We start from the raw sequence: 19135 nt of genomic DNA, 5'->3' as shown, positions 1-19135 counted from the left end.
ACTTTCTACTGCTTGACTTTCGTTTAATAAATTTTTTATCACAAGTTCACTTGTGTTAAATACCTTATTCTTCCAAACTTTTCATCTTTCTTCTGAAGATTTTTTGTCAAAAAAATCTTTTTGACGACAAAACAAAAGCACGTGTTATCTTTTTGTTACTTTGAAAAATGTTTTGGGGTGTGTAAAAATGCTGTTGTCTGATTGGACAGAAAAAATATTAACGTGTCTATGATACGTATTTATAGCAACTTTCAGTTATCGGTCTTGACTTCCATATTTGGAAATCGTCCAGACCTGTTGAAAGCAATTTGAAAGTCAAGATAAATCTGGAGTCATTTACAGTAGTATCACAATACATTCATTAATTTTCTGAAAAATAGAGAATATTATTTTACTTTTTTACAGACATCCACAGGTTTTGGAAAAAATAGAAAGGACCAAAGCCGTTGCATGCTCGAATCCCTTTTCACATAAATAATGCCATGCTCCCAATATCTGTAAACATTTACCTCTTTGGTAATAAAAGTTAATATCAAAATGATCTGAGCAAATAGTATGACTAAACATGATTTTATCAGAGAATTACACACACCTGCTTGTTTGAGGGCCATTTCAAAGGTCGCCCATACTGAAGGTACATTGAGATGTCTATGTGGGTACCTTTGCAAGCAATTTAGAAGTTCTTTTGTTCCATTGCTGGTGGATATATTGCTCCTTTTAACAATATCTGTGATATCTAAAAACAAAATTCTGAAAAACTTTATTACATGTCTATCAAAAATTCGAATCTACAGTTCCAAAGAATGCTAAAATATCAATATGACTAATCATAGGTACTCGTATACTGTTCTCAAAAAGAAGATTTTAAAAATCGTTTTATGTCGCTGCAATCGAGAATATATAGTTTTGCTCTGTCTGTCCGTCTGTCTGTTTGTCTGAAAAACTTTAACCTTGCCCATAACTTATGACAGGGTGAAGCTATGGCTCTCAAATTCCACAGGTGTATTCCTCGTGAAAAGGCCTTTCTTTGGGTACCACCAAATAAGACCACTTGACCTTGGAGTGTGACCCACTTTTACAAAAAAAAGTTGAACAGTTCGTGCTAGGGCTATCATACTTCACATGTGTATTCATTGTGACAAGTCCTTTAAATGTTTTTTTACCTTGACCTCAGAGTTTGTCCCACTTCGTAAAAAACTTTAACCTTGGCCATTAGTTTTGAACAGTTAGTACTAGCTAGGGCTTTCATATTTTACAAGTGTATTATTGTGTGTCATTATTTATTTTTAAAATTGTCCTTTTTTTTAAATGAAAGGCAGAATTTGTAGCTAGCAGTATTTACGAGGGGTGATCACAAAGTTCGCAAACTATCTCTATATCTACAAAACCACAATTCAGATTAGAATGAAATTCGGTACACACATAGCCATACACAAGGTCTAAAAATAGCATATGCTGAATAAAGTTTCTCTCCTTGTTTGTGACGTCACAATGTGAAAATGACGTCACTATTTAGGTCACTTGTGACGAAAAATGGTTGTCTCAGTCGAACTCGTTCAACAAATGACTGTACAATTTATTGCAATATCTTAGAAATCCCTCTACAGTATCATATAATAATTTGTGCACAGTTTATTGAGATAAATGAGTTCCTATAAATTCAATTGATAATTGGATTAATCGTTTTAGTGAAGGAAGGCTGATGGTTAAAAATGATACTTGTCATCTTGCCCAGTGAAAGCAATTTTGAAAAGATATGTATTTTTAATTAAGCAATTTGCTATCAAAGATCTCCAATTAGCACTTTGAAAAATAGTTGAATATTTGAACAATGATATATGTATTAAATATCTAAGATATCGTTTACTTTAGATTTTAAACATATTAGATATGATAAAAAGGATGCACCCATTCTCTATCCACCTTGAATAAAGGTCTCTCCAGAGACAGAAGATTTGTGTTTTAATGGTCGCCATGCTTATTTTTGGAAAGGATGTTATTATCCACCCTTCCGTTGCCGAGATATGACCATTTCTGACAAATTAACTGTTCTTGTCATAAAAATTAACTCACATGGGAAGAAATATAAAACTCGGAAAAATCTTTTAACTTTTGTGACAGAACGCTACGGAGGGGGTCACGTGACCGCCAATATCACGTGATTTGCGCATGCGCAGAACGGTGATTGATGTGCATTAAAATCGAGGAGGATTAATTTAAAATATAATCAACATTAAAACCAAATATTGTTTCTTGTATGGAAGTTATTCAATTAGTTTGCGAACTTTTTGATCACCCCTCGTACATGCTAATAACTTTTTAAAAAAATAATTTAATGAATACTTCTGATAGGTTTAGTTAAGTATTGTAAAACTGTTTTCAAATTATTTCATACCTGAACTTCCTACAATGTAAACATTAAATATATATTTTTATAAAAACTGTCAGTACTGTCCATTTCATACCCCGGTAGATCTATTGTAGTTACATGTACTAGTAATAATGTTTACTGTTCACATGTTAATTTACTTAATTGTTAGACTTTCATTGTATTCCCAGTGTTGGGGGTTAGTGAGTTTTCAGGTAAGGTGAACCAAGACTAAATAAATTTTCTCTTACCATCTCTGTGCACGACATCTCTCATAAAAGGTAATACTTCTCTTGCGTCTACATATTTTTCAATGACATCTTTGCACCCTTCAATATCTTTTGGCATTGCTTTTAATTCATTTTATGTTCCTTAGTTCTCCTGCCAGACAACTGAGCTTGTTTTTTGGCTAAAGCAGGCAAAAACAAACAACATCATTGAAGTGAAAAATGTCATTTATTGAAGTAAATGACGTAAAAGTAGTAAAACATAATTCATTTTGGTACATGTAATAATGTGTCTTAATGTCTTCTTACAGAGACGCTAATTTGCAATCGTAGGAAGGGGCTATCTTCTCCTGTAAAGAAATATTATTTAAAACATAATACATGTAATCATGACCCATTTCCTTTCAAAAAATCTTAATTTCAACAAAATAAATCCTTTACATTACCTTGCCATTCATAAATTCTCGGTATTTCAGTTGAAATTCCAAATCCTCTAATTTTGGAATCCAGGGATTATTCCTGTATAAGGTTGGGTATTTTTTCCACTCCTTTTTAGCTTTCTTTTCAATCTCTTTGATATATCGTGTATATTTTTTAACTTTTTTGACATCAGCACTTCTTTCAGTTTTGAAATTATGATATGTCAAATCCTCATAGATTCTTTCAGACATTTTAAAATCGATCCGAATATTTCAATCCTTGACCTACTTACTGCATGTTCTTTCATATGCATGCATGTACCAGTTTTGTTCTTCTGATTTGCCTGACATAATAGATATTTATATTATGGTAAAATATATAATCGTACAGATATCTATCTTTACTCATTTTTCTATGATTGTTTTGACAGATTTTTTTTGAAAGACGTGTAGAATTTGTATGACAGAGAAATTGAATGGAAACTTAAATTACACTACGCTGGTCTTCATGGCAACTTCGTTCACTGGAGCATAAAGACTTGATTCTCCGAATCACAAAAAGAGCTCTGTTATTTTCTTTTAATGAGGTTCGCTCTTGAACTTTTGAACAGATTTTCATCTTAACTTCTATTTCAAAAACTCTGCATAATGATTGAATTCTTACAATACTTTGGATTCTACAATGCCAATTTATCTACTCCATGATTAAAATCCATACCAAAAGCATTATGTGAGGAACTATATTTTGTGGCGGAATTGAGGTTTTTAAAGAAGAAAATGATCGTTTTTTTTCTCTTTCGAAGTATTTAAAGTACTAGATGTATTAATTTTGGATTCCTATTTTTAAATGCAGTCTGACCACGGCGTTATTTTGTGCAGTGAACTGTTTTATACTGGTCCTAAATAATCTACATGTATTTAATAAATTGTCGTGAATTCTATCGTCATATTTGATAAATATTTTTAGCAAATATTTTGTGAAAATGAAGAAAAAAATAGCCCTAATTTTAGCTTAAAATTAACACTATTTTAGTAATACATGTATCTGAAAATTAACATCACTGACCCCCCACTTTTAATCAATTTTCTTTTCTGAATATATTCGATAGTTTTAACAATTCATCTTAAATAATTCAATAAAATGTCATTACTTTCAAATATTTGTTTTTTTGCTTGTCAAATTTTCATGCGGAGTAATTTTTGTCAGTAATTTTAATAGGTCTATTTAATATTTGAACAAAAAATACTGGAGGAAAAACTTTAAAAGTTGATTTATGTGTAAGAAATTTTTACAGTGCAAAAAGGTTAAACAAAATGCTCTGTGGCGAACAAAAAACCCCGCATAGACCCCCATTTTTTTGTTTTGATTTTTTATAAAGTTATGTGTATAAATTCTAAAAATATTGATAAAAAAATTCTTATTATTTTTGAAGGCAGGATCCAACCCATATTAAATGTGGGTTTTTTTTCATGCTCGCCTCTTGCAAGTTTTCGAAAATTAAGGGATAAAGAAATAACATGAATTAACAAGAGAGGGTGATTTGCCAGTGTGTGAAACAACTGATATCTTTCGCATGTTTCACTTCTAGTGAAATCCTTTACTATGTAAGACTAGAATACACCGTGGTTTAGCGCATAGTTTCTATGGTCTCGCTTCAAAATCAAGTAAGCGTTTCAGCTTTTTAAAACATCCCTTTATAATTCGAACATTTAAAAAAGTTAAATAACTATATCGAAATCTGTTATCTAACTGCTACACATGTATCAAATATCAACTACTTCGAATAATAAAAGAAAAACCAAATCAGATTTAGATTTACAAATGAAAAGGAAATTTGTGTACATATGTATAGTATGACACTGTTAAATGTGCTGAGGCCTACATTATGCACGTGTTAATTCAGCACATATTTTTTCGAAACATTTAGAACAATTTTTATAACCTATTTGAAAAACATTGTGACCCACGCTTAAGGAAAAAAAAGCATGCGCGGATCTAAAATTTCATTCCAAAAACTCAAAGGCTTTTTGAGATACATATGCATGGAAAAAAATATTACAGACAGACAGAAATAAGACGGACAGACATACAAAAATAGATTTCCCCCAATTTCAGCGGAGGACAACAAAGTGAAAGCAAACATGGTATGTTTTCCGAATCAAGCTAATATAATCAAAGAAGGATCGGACCACACACACACACAAACACACACAAAATACCGTATTTATAAGTGGAAATTTAAGCGAAACTCTTTAGAGAGTTCTCCTTAAAAATCGGTATAATGTTGTTTTTGGCGAGAAATAAATTTAGCAAAACGCAATGAATTTTTAGCGAAATTTAATTTTTGTGATCTCAGCACCCTCACTAATTAAATATAATGATGCCAAAATTAAGTATTCGCTAAAAAATTATGTTTATACTACCGTATACAACGGGTAACGCGGGGGAGTCGCTAAAAAGTATGGGAGAGGCGTTTTCAGCGTATTGGGGAGAAGATTTTCACCGCTTCTGAGCCAGAAGATACGGAAGCCCATTTAGGACCTATAAAAATATTCTTTAAATTTAATATAACGAATTGTCGAAATTGTTATTACGAATTTAATTCATTATAACAGTCTCTTTGAATTTGTTATAACGATTTTGATCTGTTATAACACATTTGTTGAATTCATTATAACGAATTCTTTGATTTGTTATAACGAATTAAGTTCGTTAAAACGAATTCAACAAATTGTTTTATCAAATTAAATTCGTTTAAACAAATTCTAAAGTTTGTTATAACAAATTAAATTCGTTTAAACAAATTCCAAAGTTTGTTACTAGTATAACGAATTAAATTCGTTTGATCAAATTCAATAATCAGGGCCCATAGAAAAAGATTTATGAATTCGATTTAACGATTTGTCCATTTATCCATAAAAGCAATGATTAAGACTAGGCTTTGTAAAAATTAATAATTAAGACATTTTCTCTTCAGTCAGTAATTGTAACGTAGGGAAGAATTGCTTCTTGGCAAATTAAATGCAAATTTTTAAGCAACTTGTAAACTGATGTTAAGGTTTTTAAATTCTTAAAAGTGGGGACTTTTTGACAAGTATATATAGCCCCGCCCTAGTATTATATACTATATAGCACTGAATTCCTGACTCTGGAGCGAATTTCACAAATTTGGTGGAGGATTCAATTGATGCTTATTACAATCATGCCAATAGTTTGACTGCTTGATATCCAGGAGTAAAGAAGATTTTTAGGTCACCCGAGTCAGGTGACCTATTGCTAACGTTTTCAGCTTCTTCTCTGAAAGCGCTTGACCAATTCCAACATATTTTTGCATATAGTATCTATGGTTGAAGGGGGACAAAAATTGTAAATTCCATGGCCCCTAGGTTAGGTGTTCCTGTGTTAGGGCGAGGCTCTATTAGTGTAGTGAAAATGCATTAATTCTGTTAAATAACCCTGTCTAATCCTTAGTGTTAGCAAATAAATAGTGTATAGTTATGATGGATAAGGCTGCTTCTTACAAAATTTTTAAAACTTCGTGATCCCAGGGTGAGGGGCTTTAGTTTCTCATTGGGGGAGGTGTCAATTGATAATATAGTAAAAATATGTTAATTCTTTGAAAATTTTCAACTACATGTAAGTACAGAACTAAGTGCAGAGTTATGATGATGAGGGAATCTAGAGCTATCAAATCTGTGAAATTCATTCATACCCAGGGTCATGGGATTTAGTGTTAGGGTAGGGCTCTGTTGAATCTGTAGTGAAAATGCATTATTTCTTTGAAAATCTTCTCTGCTCCTTGGAATATCACAAGCCAACAAAGTAAATGTTCTGATAAGCAGGGATATTTTTACAAGATTTTTAAACATCAGGCCCCGGGATCATGAAACATCTTAAGCTTAAGTCAAAATCTTTATTCTATAATAAAATGTTGTAGAAGTCAAGCAGACTAAAATTGAAATATTTTTCCATATTATTTCAGAGATGTTGTTATCTGCAAATTAAGAAATAAATTCCATAGTTAATAAATATTTGATAGGCGATTGAAATTTTGACTTAAGTCTAAGTTTGTTTCATGATCCTGAGGCCTGGACCATTTGATCCTGACCAGGGCTCTATAAATTTATATTATACTGAGGGAAATAAAAATGAGACAAAATACTAGTAACTGATTAAAATGTTCATCAAAGACCAAAAGAGGCTAATGTGAGAGATTACATACCGAGTTTAAAATAATACAGAAGCACTAACAGTTATAATAGACGTCTGAATGATGATAGTGATAAATTGGGGATGGATTAAAACAGTTAATTTGAGTTGTTACTAAATATTAGACGTATTATTTCATTGATCCTGATCATCCAATTTCTCTTGCTTTTGGAACCTCTAAGTTAATGTATTATACTCAGGTGACTGTTAAGGCCCTTGGGCCTCTTGTTAAAGATGGCATTAATATTAGTAGTTTTGGCCCCATCCCTCAGGTCCCAGGGGGAAAGGGATCATGAAATTCACAATGTTCGTTCCCTTCAACCAGATGTTTTATGATTGTCGATCGTGGCCCCATCCTACTCCGGGGTCATAATTTGAACAAAATTAAATTTACACTACCTGAAGATGTTTCCATATAAGTTTTATCTTTTTTGGCCAACATGTAGTGGTTCTGGAGAAGATTTTTTCTCTATGTAAAAATTTGATCGTCCATTGTGATCCCGCGCTACCCAGGGGGTCATGATTTGAATAAACCTGAATCTACACTACCTGAAAATGTTTCCATAATATTATAAGTTTCATCTTTCTCGGTTATTGAGATTTTTAAAGACGCCATGAATTTTTCCGCTAATTTTAATTATCCCCCTTGGAAAAAGGCTTGGCCCTTCATTTGAATAAATTGAAATATAATTACCTATGGATACATTGTAAGAAGTTTGGTTGAAATTGGTCCAATTGTTCTTGAGAATCAGTCCAAAATCTGAAATGTTTACGTACAATGCACGACGATGGACATTAAACATATAGGAATAGGTCACCTGAGTCACTCAGGTGACCTAAAAAATGGAATTGCATTTTTTGAAAAATTAATGATTATGTTTAAAATTGCTAGTGTAAAACTGTCTTTCTACATTCCTTTTAAAATGGTTAAAACCATTTTCAATTCAATGTAAATCAGAAATTTATCATCAGAATGATATTTTAGTGATATTAGTACGTTCTTTAGTAAAACAGGCCCTCGGCTTATTGACATCATAGACAACTACGTCTTCACCCTACATCTAATATCTCCAGTTGGAAGAGAATCGCAACCTTCATTTCAATGGACTTGAATCTCCTTTCCCTAAAATTACACTGTACGTGCCACGTCTGGTCGAAATTTTTAACACGAGGCCTAGGGGCCACATCGCTCATCTGAGAACTGTGGCTAGGGAAAAAAGCAAAAACCAGTAAGGGGGAAGGGGTACAATTTGAACAAACTTAAATCTATACTATCTGAGGATGCTTCCAAATAAAATGACAAACCATGGCTTTGCCGTTCTTGAGAAGAAGATTTTTCGTATATAATCCTATGTTAAACTTTGATCGTCCATTTTGGCTCCATCCTACCTAGGGGGTCGTGATTTTGAACAAAATTGAAACTACACTACCTGTTTTCAAATAAATATGAACAATCATGGCTTTGGTGTTCTTGAGAAAAAGATATTTGAAGATTGTTCCTACTTACCCATATGCTAAACTTTCATCTTCCATTGTGGCTCCACCCTACCCCCAAGGGTCATGATTTGAACAAACTTGAACTACACTACCTGCGGATGCTTTCACATAAATTTGACCAACCACGGCTTTGATGTTCTTAAAAATAATATTTTTAAAGATTTCTTTCCTACATATCCATATGTTAAACTTTGATCGTCCATTGACCCAAGGATACTTTGTGGCAAGTTTGGTTGAAATTGGTCCAGTGGTTCTTGAAAAGATGAAAATGTGGAAAGTTTACAATGACAACAATGATAGACAACATCCAAATTTTTTATCAGAAAAGCTCACTTGAGCCTTCGGCTCAGGTGAGCTGAAAAGTTTACAACTGATCTTAAAAGCTCAATTGAGTCTTTAGATCAAGTGAGCTAAATATGCAATAATTTGCTTGAATGACCCTGGTGAACTAAAAACATAAATCAAAGTTATAATTTCTTAAATCAACTTTATTAACAATATAGTTTCCATGTAATATACAAAGTATGTAAAATAAGCAGTAAGCAAACAGGCTGAAGATATTTTGAAAATTATCCATCTTGCACAATTGAAAAGAAATACCCTGTGGAAAACTGGCAGTTTGTCATGTTGAGCAACAATAGAAAATTAAAAAAAATCAAACTTATATAGAAAATCTGTGTCCCCTGCTTAAGGGAAAAAAAGAGCATGCAAAAACTCATAAGCCCCTTGAGATACAGCCTGGAAATGAAATTTTTACACACAGAGAATTTATGAATATACTACCTTGACCTTTTAAACACAAAAGAAATTATTAATGTATAGTTCTAGTTTCTTAGGCCTTAGGGAATGTTGTTGCAAAAAGCTCAAAGGCTTCTCAAGATATTCATGGAAACAAAAGCATTAAAACGGTAATTTTTTTTTAATTTTTGACCTTGACCTTTCGACCTCAAAATCAATAGGCGTCTGCCTTGAGCCAAAGGAAGTTGTTGTGTAAAATTTTATTATTGAGAAGGGCATAATCACAGGAACTTGTGGACAGAAAGTATAGAAACGTCTCTCTTACGTGTATAATGTGTAATAAGTATATTTTGTGAAAAAAATATCCAACAACCACCAACCCCTGTGTTTAATATTGGGGTGGGTTGGGGTGGAGGGGTTCTGTCCACATACATAATTTGTGAAAAAATTTCCAACAAGCCCCGTGCTTAAATATCTGGGGAGGGGGTCCTGTCCTAAAGTACCTGCGGGAATAATACGTACATGTAAACTGCCTTTTTAAAAGCATTTTGAAAAAAAAAAATATCATAGTCAAATGTAGATATAAATTCTTCTTACATTGAGAAAGCAACCAAGAAAAAAAATATTATTACAAAACTATGTGCAATCAAGATTATTTCCAGACCTGAAGCAAAAGAAAACATTATTTAAAAAAACTTATTCACTTTAAAAAGTTGACTTTAATATTCATATACATATTCTTCAATTTAACACCTAGAAGTTCAAAATACATCGGATCCATAAAACAATGACGTTCAACAAGATAACAAGTTATTGTGACTAGTTTTTAAAATTGCAGAATGATGACAATGTTTTTATTTAAAAAAAAAATGGTAAAAAAAATTGAAAAACAAAGGTCCATTGGTCACAATGATCACCTGACTTACTATGGCAAGTCTTCATCGGAAAAATTTCCCCTATATTTCCTGTGTAAAATAAAGCTCAATTACTATGGCTTCATCCTATCCATCCCCCTGTAGCCATAATTAAAACATTGAAATTTCCTGAGGGTGCATCCATAAAATTATTACTAATCATGACATTGCTATTTTGGAAAAAATTAAAAACCTCCCCCCCCCCCCCCCCCATATAATTTCTATCTAAAACTGTGATTGTTGTCCTTTTAGATCCAACCCTACCTCTCTGGGGATATGACTTTCATTTGAACAGACCTGAATCTACACGTTGTAATAAACCTTCATATAAGATTCATTCTATATATTACTAATTTACTAATAAAAAATCTCCAATTGCAGAAACATCGTACCCCAGGAGGTCATTATTTGAACAAACTTAAATTCTAAGTACCATAGGAACTTTATTTTCTTTATTTCAATGATTTAATTAAAATTTGGATTTTTAAACAATAGTTAGTTTTTATAGCAAATCAATTATGCACAAACAGTTAACACTTTTCTTTACAAAAATACTTTCTAAATTTTATGTCATATGATCTTCTTGAGAAGAATGCATTTCCTATGTATTGCCATGTAAAATTTGGTCCTTGATTGTGGGCTCACTTTACCCCCTTACTTCTCATCATCTGAACAACCTTGAATCTACGTTACTTGAAGATATGCTCCAGTATAAAACTGATGAAGTCATCATGGTTTTGAAGTTCTTTAGAAGAATAATTTTTAAACATTTTCAATGTGTATTTGCATTTTAAGCTTTGACAGCTCATATTGGCACTATCCGTTTACCCAGGCATCATGACATGGAACAAACTTAAATCTACACCATGAAAAAAAAGCTTTCACGTATGTTTCGTTTCTTCTTTTTTTCGGTCCAGTGGTTCTTGAAAGGAATATTTTTAAACGACCCTATCCAAGTTACCTTTTCCTTATAAATATTTTTGAATATGATTCACCCAAGTATACTCTGTGCCAAGTTTAGTTGGAATTGGCCAAGTGGTTGTGAACAAGATTTCAGTCAGAAAATGTGCAAGTTTTGATCAGAAAATTAGACTTGAGTCTTCAGTTCAGGTGAGCTAAAACAAGCCAACTATCATTTCACACCAAAAAAGTTGGCCATTTCCGTACTTCAATTATCACCTTTACTTTTACAACATGGGATGCTTTCTATACTACCATTTTGATTATGGCATTTTCATTTCCATACATGTACATACATAGTCATTTTTTGTAATTTTTTTTGTTTTTTTTTTTTAGGAAGATCATGTTTATGACAAGAAAAGACATATTTTGTTATGAAGAGAGTACAGGTACCTTACCTATCTTCTCATAATACCAACATACATAAACATAAAATTCATAGTCTGTGATTGGTGAACAAAAAAAAATCTAACATCAACTAATTTCTATTGAAGTTAGATAAGGAATGTTTGAAAGAGTATATTCTTGAATGAAACAAAGCAAGAGGGCCATGAACCACAATGCTCACCTAAGTAATTGTGACCGTTCTTGTTCATCAGCCAATTTTTTCCTATACATTCTGGATTTCTGATGTAAAAATAGATCACCATATTGTAGCCCCATCAGGGTTCAACAAACTTGAATCTACACTATCTAAGGATGTTTTCATATAAAAATGATTAAACATGACAGTGATGTTCCTGAGGGAAATATTTTTTCTATGTAAAACTTTAATCAACACTGCGGCACCATCCTTCCTCCGTCAGTCCTGATTTAAACAGATATACACATGTATATTGTTTTGATGCATCCATATCATGGCTTTGCTGTTCTTTTCAAGAACCTTGTCCTATACATGACCGACGTGTTCCAGAGGTTTTCCTTTTTAACCCATGTAAAACTTTGATCATCCATAAAAGCCCCATCCCATTCCATGGGAGTTTATGATTTGAACAAACTTGAACATAAACCACCTGAGAATGCTTCCATATAAATATGACTGCTCATGGCTTTGCTGTTCTTGAGAAGACTTCAAAACTTTTTTTCATTTCTTGAGAACTTTCCTAATTTATAATCATGTAAAACTTTGATTGCCCCATCCTTCCCTATAGGGTTATAGTTTTTTTTAAAAAATGAACCTACACTGTTAAGAAGTTTTCACAAAAGTTTCATCTTTTCATATACATGTACTCTTTGTGTGGTTGAAACTGGCCCTGTGGTTCTGGGAAAGATAAAATTAAAAAGAAGTTTATGATGTCCATGAAAATAACAACTAAAACTACAATAGGCAACAAACAAATTATGATCAGAAAAGCTCATCCAAGCCTTAAGCTCTGGTGAGCTAAAAAGTCATACAAAAAAGTGATCAAAAAATTACATATGAAGTACATTTAAGCAAACCCTTTGTTCATAACTTCACATAAAACCTGCAACTTGTTCATTCTGATTCTATATCCAACAAATTTTCGTTTTAAACCTTAAGACAAATGTTAATAAAGGAAAGGGCCAAGATGCAATTTACAGCAAATCAAAAAAACTATTCTAACATCTACTATTTAATTCAAAATTACTTCAAAAGCATATATTAAGAGTGTATAGCAAAGCTAATGTTACAAAACATGCAAACTAAAAAATATATATAAAGAATAAACTTGTGCTATATATGTAATTAAATTGTAAGGAATAAAAAAAACTAGTGTGACTAACCTAAGGGTACTTGGGATATCTAAATAACAAAATTATACAAAGTCCAACTGGAAAAACAAGGACTCTTAAAACAAGTTAAAAGACATGGCTATATAACCCCTTAAGACAATCAAGATATACCTATAATATAATTCCTTAAGACATGACAAGATTCCTCAAAACAGGATATGCAATTCCTTAAGCATATCCCCTCAAAACAGGATATAACTCAAGACAGGATAAGATCAGTCTAGAAGAATTTAAGCCACTTAAAACAGGATATATATCTCCTACACAGAGGATACAACTCCTTGAGATAGGATTAGACCTGTCAAGAAAGGATATAAGCCCCCTTGAGGCAGGATATACCCAGAACATATACAAACCTAAGGAAAGGATATACATCCAATTTTTTTAACCCCATTGGTCAGGGTATGACCCAAAAATACATGATATAACCCCTCAAGAGTATTAAACATTGGTATCTCCTTAAGGCAGGAAATACATAAAGTGTTATCCCTCAGGTCATCTTTAAAATAATGTTTGCTTGCCTTCTCTCAGCTCAGGGTAAAATTATTGGGTCGGTAGGTGTAGTTGGGAAAATCTTTTTTCCAGAAAATTTCAACATATTTGTTGACGGGATAAGAGCTAGGAAAAGAAAAAATATTGTGTTCTTGAATACAATTTTTTTTTAAATGGGACCCATTTTATTCAGTCTATTGGGGGAGGGCGACCAAAAATTATTTTTAAAGATGGCCTCAGGATATGACTCCTCAAGACAGGGAAAACCCCTTAAGACAGCATTTTCTCATGCTTTGCCAACAAGACAAATAGAGTAGTTGCTTTTCTACTTCATAAAACCACTCGAAATATCACAAAAGGATTGGGTAATGTCTCTAATGTGATAATATTTTATCTGAAGTACAGTAATTAAAGGCCTTTCAACAAATTTCTGTTAAACCCATGGTAAAAAAAATGATCGATTTATAGGAATATGGAATTCTCAAAATAGCATAATCTTAAAGGTGCATGGACACAGTTTCAGCAGAATTTTTTTTACCATTAGTAATGTTTACAATTTCTAATTAAGGCAATTCTAATCAGTAAAAAATTGAACATCATTTGTTGATTTACAAAGGAGATACAGTACTTAAAATTCTTCATAAAATAAAAAAGGCTGAAGAAACTATCACGTTTAAAACAAAACATGATTCAGCAAATCACTAGAAACTGTCTAATCCTATTTAGAATAATTAAACTTCTTTATATATTGAAAAAAATCTGCTTTGAATGAACATATATTAGTATTTTTAGCGTATGTAAACAAAATCATGGCACAGGCCTTGTTCACATAACAAAGGTGAAAGCTCTAAATCTGTCTTGTATCTCGATCATCAACTGAAATTCAAATTTTTCATGATCATTAGAAATACCTTAGTTAAGTATTTGTAAGCATAAAAAATGGAAAAATAAAATTTGAAAATTTTTAGCTGAAACTGTGTCCATGCATACTTATCAAATTAAATAATCTTGAATTTATCATTATCAAGTACAATGCTATATTTAAAAAAAAAAGTAACCAAGAGAGCGGGGAAAAATTGCTCTAAACAACTACAATAATGAGTTATTGTTCTTTTACATCAAACCCTTCAGCAGTTGAAAGGCCTACAGAAATGAATGAAAAGAAAACCCTCAAGTGAGAATTTTTTTTTCAATTCAATTACTGGCATCTTAAAACAGAATAAAAATCTTATCAACAACATTACAGTGGGAGGAATGGAAAAACTTCAGTTATAACTCCATCTTTCCAGTAATTTAACATGGAATGAAGAAATATGATAAAAATGTCAGCAATGGGAGATTCAAAATATCAAAAACTTCAAAAAACTTAGTACATGAAGACATCTCAAAATTGACATAATTTGAAACTCCAACTGGCCTCTAATGCATCATACAATCTTAAGAAAACACTGATCTGGTAATAACATAAACTTGATTAAAGTTATATCTGATAAGGGTTCTTTTGCAGCATGTACCTAATCATGATTACATAAATATTTTAAACAGCCTCATTTTTATTTTACATGTTTATATTTTGAAAACTATGGAAAGTAAAATAATTTTTTTTTTTGCAAGATGATTCATTCTAAAATCAGTGTTTATTTTAAACCCTTTTAGAAAGAAATCAGACAAACTGAGCTGACAAAGTCTGTAGTTACGTGTCCCTGGACACTATATAGAGATGGTTTACCTGATTATCAGATTTCTGTCTCGATATACAAGTAAAAATCTGTTTTTTTTGTTTTAGCTTCAAAACATCTCTTATTTTTCAATCAAAAGTATTAACACATAATTATATAGTTAGAAATGATATAACTGTTGGACCTTTCTATTACACTGAAAGTTGTAGATGTTTTACTAGAATTATCATTTTGACTGGACAAGCAGTGCAAGCTAGTTCACTATTTTTGTGATGTAAGCTGACTAATGAGAGTATTTGTGGTTTACTGCTAAAATTCAATTATTGTTTCGCAAATCAAACAAAGTTTGGTTTACTTGCATACTAGTAGTTAAAGACTGATAAAGTAAACAAATTGGTGCATGGTATATCCTAAGCAGTTATTGTTAAACTGTTACAGCATTTCAATATATATGTCCACTGAATGAGAGGAATCAATCACTGCATGATCAAAAGACCTGATTATAAAAATATTCAGACAATAGAAGAAGATAAAGCTATATAGTCTATAACTTTTATAATTTTTTTTTTACTTATAAGCTTTGCAGATTGAAAAATGTTCACTGAATACATGCATGTACATGTATCATCAAAAGTTATGATTTAATGCACTTCTTTCTTTTTTTTTAATCTGTAATTGTGAAGTACAAAAAAGTCATGTTTATAAGAATTTTTTAAAGTAATCAATAAAAAAAAATTACTAGTTAGGCTCAGAGAAATACATGATTATACACAGCAAACTTTTAATGAATACAGCTGATTTTGATTTATGATTAAGAATGCCCTATCCCTGCATGAAAGACTTGTACTTTTCAGTATTTCAATTGGGAAAAATGCCTTCAACTTGGTAAAAGATGTACTGACCATAAAACCATATCAAAACACTACATAATTCAATCATATAGAACAAATGGCTAAAAAACTTGTATAATAAGATTAATTTTGTAATAACAACAAGAATTGAACATAAATTTTACAACCACAATATCAAATATTTGTCTGCAAAACTCTATCTCCTTGTCTCCGTACAACAACTGTAGGTTGCAATTTTAATTTGTGAAGATTTTATATTTGCTAACAGCCAAAATTTTGCTACTTCATGGGAACATGACTTTGTGGGTGACTTGTACTTTGTGGATTTGAAAATTAACACAATGTATGTCAACAAATTTTCATAATTCCACAAAATTAACGTAATATCAAATGCTGTTATAATATACTTTTCAACATATATGTACGGTACATGCATGTGCATGGTTATACAGCCCCTGAAACTTTCTACTTTCCCATTTTTTCGTTCGCTCACTGTTCGTTCAGCATTGTTGGTTCACCATTCGTTCAGCGTGCGTTCACCGTTCACTGTCCCTTCACAGTATTGCGTTCACCGTTCACCGTGCGCTCGCATTCACAAAATGTTCACCATTCGCTCTTCGTTCTGTTTACATAGCGTTCACCGTTCACTTATCGTTCAATCTTCATTGTCATTCAGAACTCCGAAATGGAAGGACTTATCTTTTTGATGGTAAGGATTTACGTTTTTTAATTAAATAACTTAGATATCGCATTTGAAGAATGATTATTTTATTGCAAAAATTATCTATGATATTTATATTTTTCTATTATTATAACTCAGCTGTTACTTTATTCATGAAATGTCCCTGGAAAATAATACATTTAGTACCTTCATGTATGTAGAACGACGCTAAAATATTAAATTTAAAAAAAAGGCAATGTAAAAATGCTTCACGCACGGCAAGAATTTGTTGCAATGTTAAAGAAGACAAATCATTAATGGATGGATAATAATTAATCCAAGTCTTTTACAAGACAAGAATACACACAAAAAAATATTTTTATATATATATAGCTACAGTAACATGTATTTTAAACTACACGTAGGTCTGAGAATTATGAACAGTACTGCAAATATCCAGTTAATTTAATATCTTTAGATCTAATTAAATTGATAGTGTGATTTTAAATTTTAGAAAAGACCAACTGTTTAAAATTGTCTATTATTAGAGAAGGAAAATTCCTTCCTTCACCGTACCTGAATATATGTTTGCCATTCAGTATAATTAAGACTTTTCTCCCGAAATAAAATTCTTAGTGAGTATTTTCAGTATATCTTAATTAATATTTAATGTGTATTGTAACACATGAAAATCAGTCTTAAAACCAACATCAAACAGTCATTAAACAAAAGTGTTTCAAAATATACAAGTGCCGACCGTTGTATTTTAAATTGGCAGGGAATATGTTTCAAATTCAATTTAAAACTTAATCCTTCCGAGTATATTTATTCCCATTATTTATTTTTTTTTCTGCAGAAATGCAAAAATCAGATCTAGAAATGATAGGGAAAAATATTCAAACTTCTTGGAAATACTAAGTGACTCTTTGCATTCGGCAATAATTGTTTGGTGAAACACAATTTCCTCACCTCCACTGTGTCGAATGACTTTGATTGACAGGACAAGCACGTGGACTTCCTGTGAACCGTGTGAACTTGATAAAGGAAAATAAAAGACGATGATTACTGTCAAATGGATTAGTTAATCTAAAAAATTTTATTACCTTTACTGCTAGGAATATTTAAGAAAAAAAATAAGAATTTTTATTTGATACAACAGATATCTGAGAATTGAGGGGGTCTCTGTCTCTCTCTCGCTCTCTCTCTCTCTCTCTCTCTCTCTCTCTCGTACATTTCTCTGTTCAATAAAAACTACGAAAGGACATTACTTATTTTGTTTTGAAAATTCAATCTAATACAAACAAGTTTATCTTTTAAAAAAGATAGGTGAGCTAGCGCAGTAGCAATTTTTAAGCACAGAAAGGAGGATCCGTGATCAAGTGATTTATTTTGCTGAATCCTTTAATTTTCATCAAGGCTGGAGAGTGAAAAAGTTATTGTTGTTTTGTGGAGTGTATTTTATAGACATATAGGTAAAGAAACGATCGAAGGGGGGGGGGGGGGAGGGGGGTGTTGGACCTATTGGAGTTTTGGCGCAACGGAAAATTTTATGACCTTCACTGGAGAGGCGGGAGACTCTCATATGATATGGTGAAGATGCCGATTGAGGCATTGTATGAGCTGGTTTAAGAATAGAATTTCTTGGCAATGTACTCTTGTAGCAAAGAAAAATTAATACAGGGGAGTTATAAGGAATATAGAAAAATAACTCAAAGTGTATGTTGTATAAAGAAATCCAGAGAGTTCCGAATTTGAAGATGTGAAGAAGCTTAATTGGTCCTTTCGGTCATCTTTGTCAAAAACCGTTAGGTATAAAGTCATACACATCAGAATTTTATTTTATATAAATAATGGATTGATTAATTAGTTATTTTTAGTGTAAATTCTTGTTTCTGGAATTTGTAAGATTGGCTGAATATTGACCAATCAGAAATTAGAGTCTACCTTTGGTTTGCTTAGAAGTTTAAAAACCTTGTCTTTGTTTAGAATAATCAGATAATGACTCGGGCTTTTCCGTCAGAAAAAAACCCCGAAAAATTTGAAGTATTACAAATATGTAGTTATCTTTAAACTGTTAGCTGTACAATAAATAAACATAGTTATTTAATGCTACAACATGATACAACGAAATTGTTATCGTATGGATTATCTATAGTAGTTTTCATCGTTTTCCCAGAATGCACCATCGTGAAGTCGAGCATGCGTATTCAAGGACTTTGGACTAACGTAGTTGCTAGTGCTCGAGAGCGCTAGCAATAATTTGAATGCCTCTTTCCATCGTCTTGACCGAGTATAATCATGGCTGGGAAATATCTACAGATACATGTAGAAGTTAGCTAAAATTATCATCATAAAATAATACAA

Source organism: Saccostrea cucullata, unplaced genomic scaffold (genome assembly GCF_032062105.1).
Source record: "Saccostrea cucullata isolate Sc308-1 unplaced genomic scaffold, CSIRO_AGI_Scuc_v1 ctg89, whole genome shotgun sequence".
NCBI classification, from domain to species: Eukaryota; Metazoa; Mollusca; class Bivalvia; order Ostreida; family Ostreidae; genus Saccostrea; species Saccostrea cuccullata.
The sequence above is the reverse complement of the archived record's forward strand: the minus strand, read 5'-3'. Positions refer to the sequence as shown.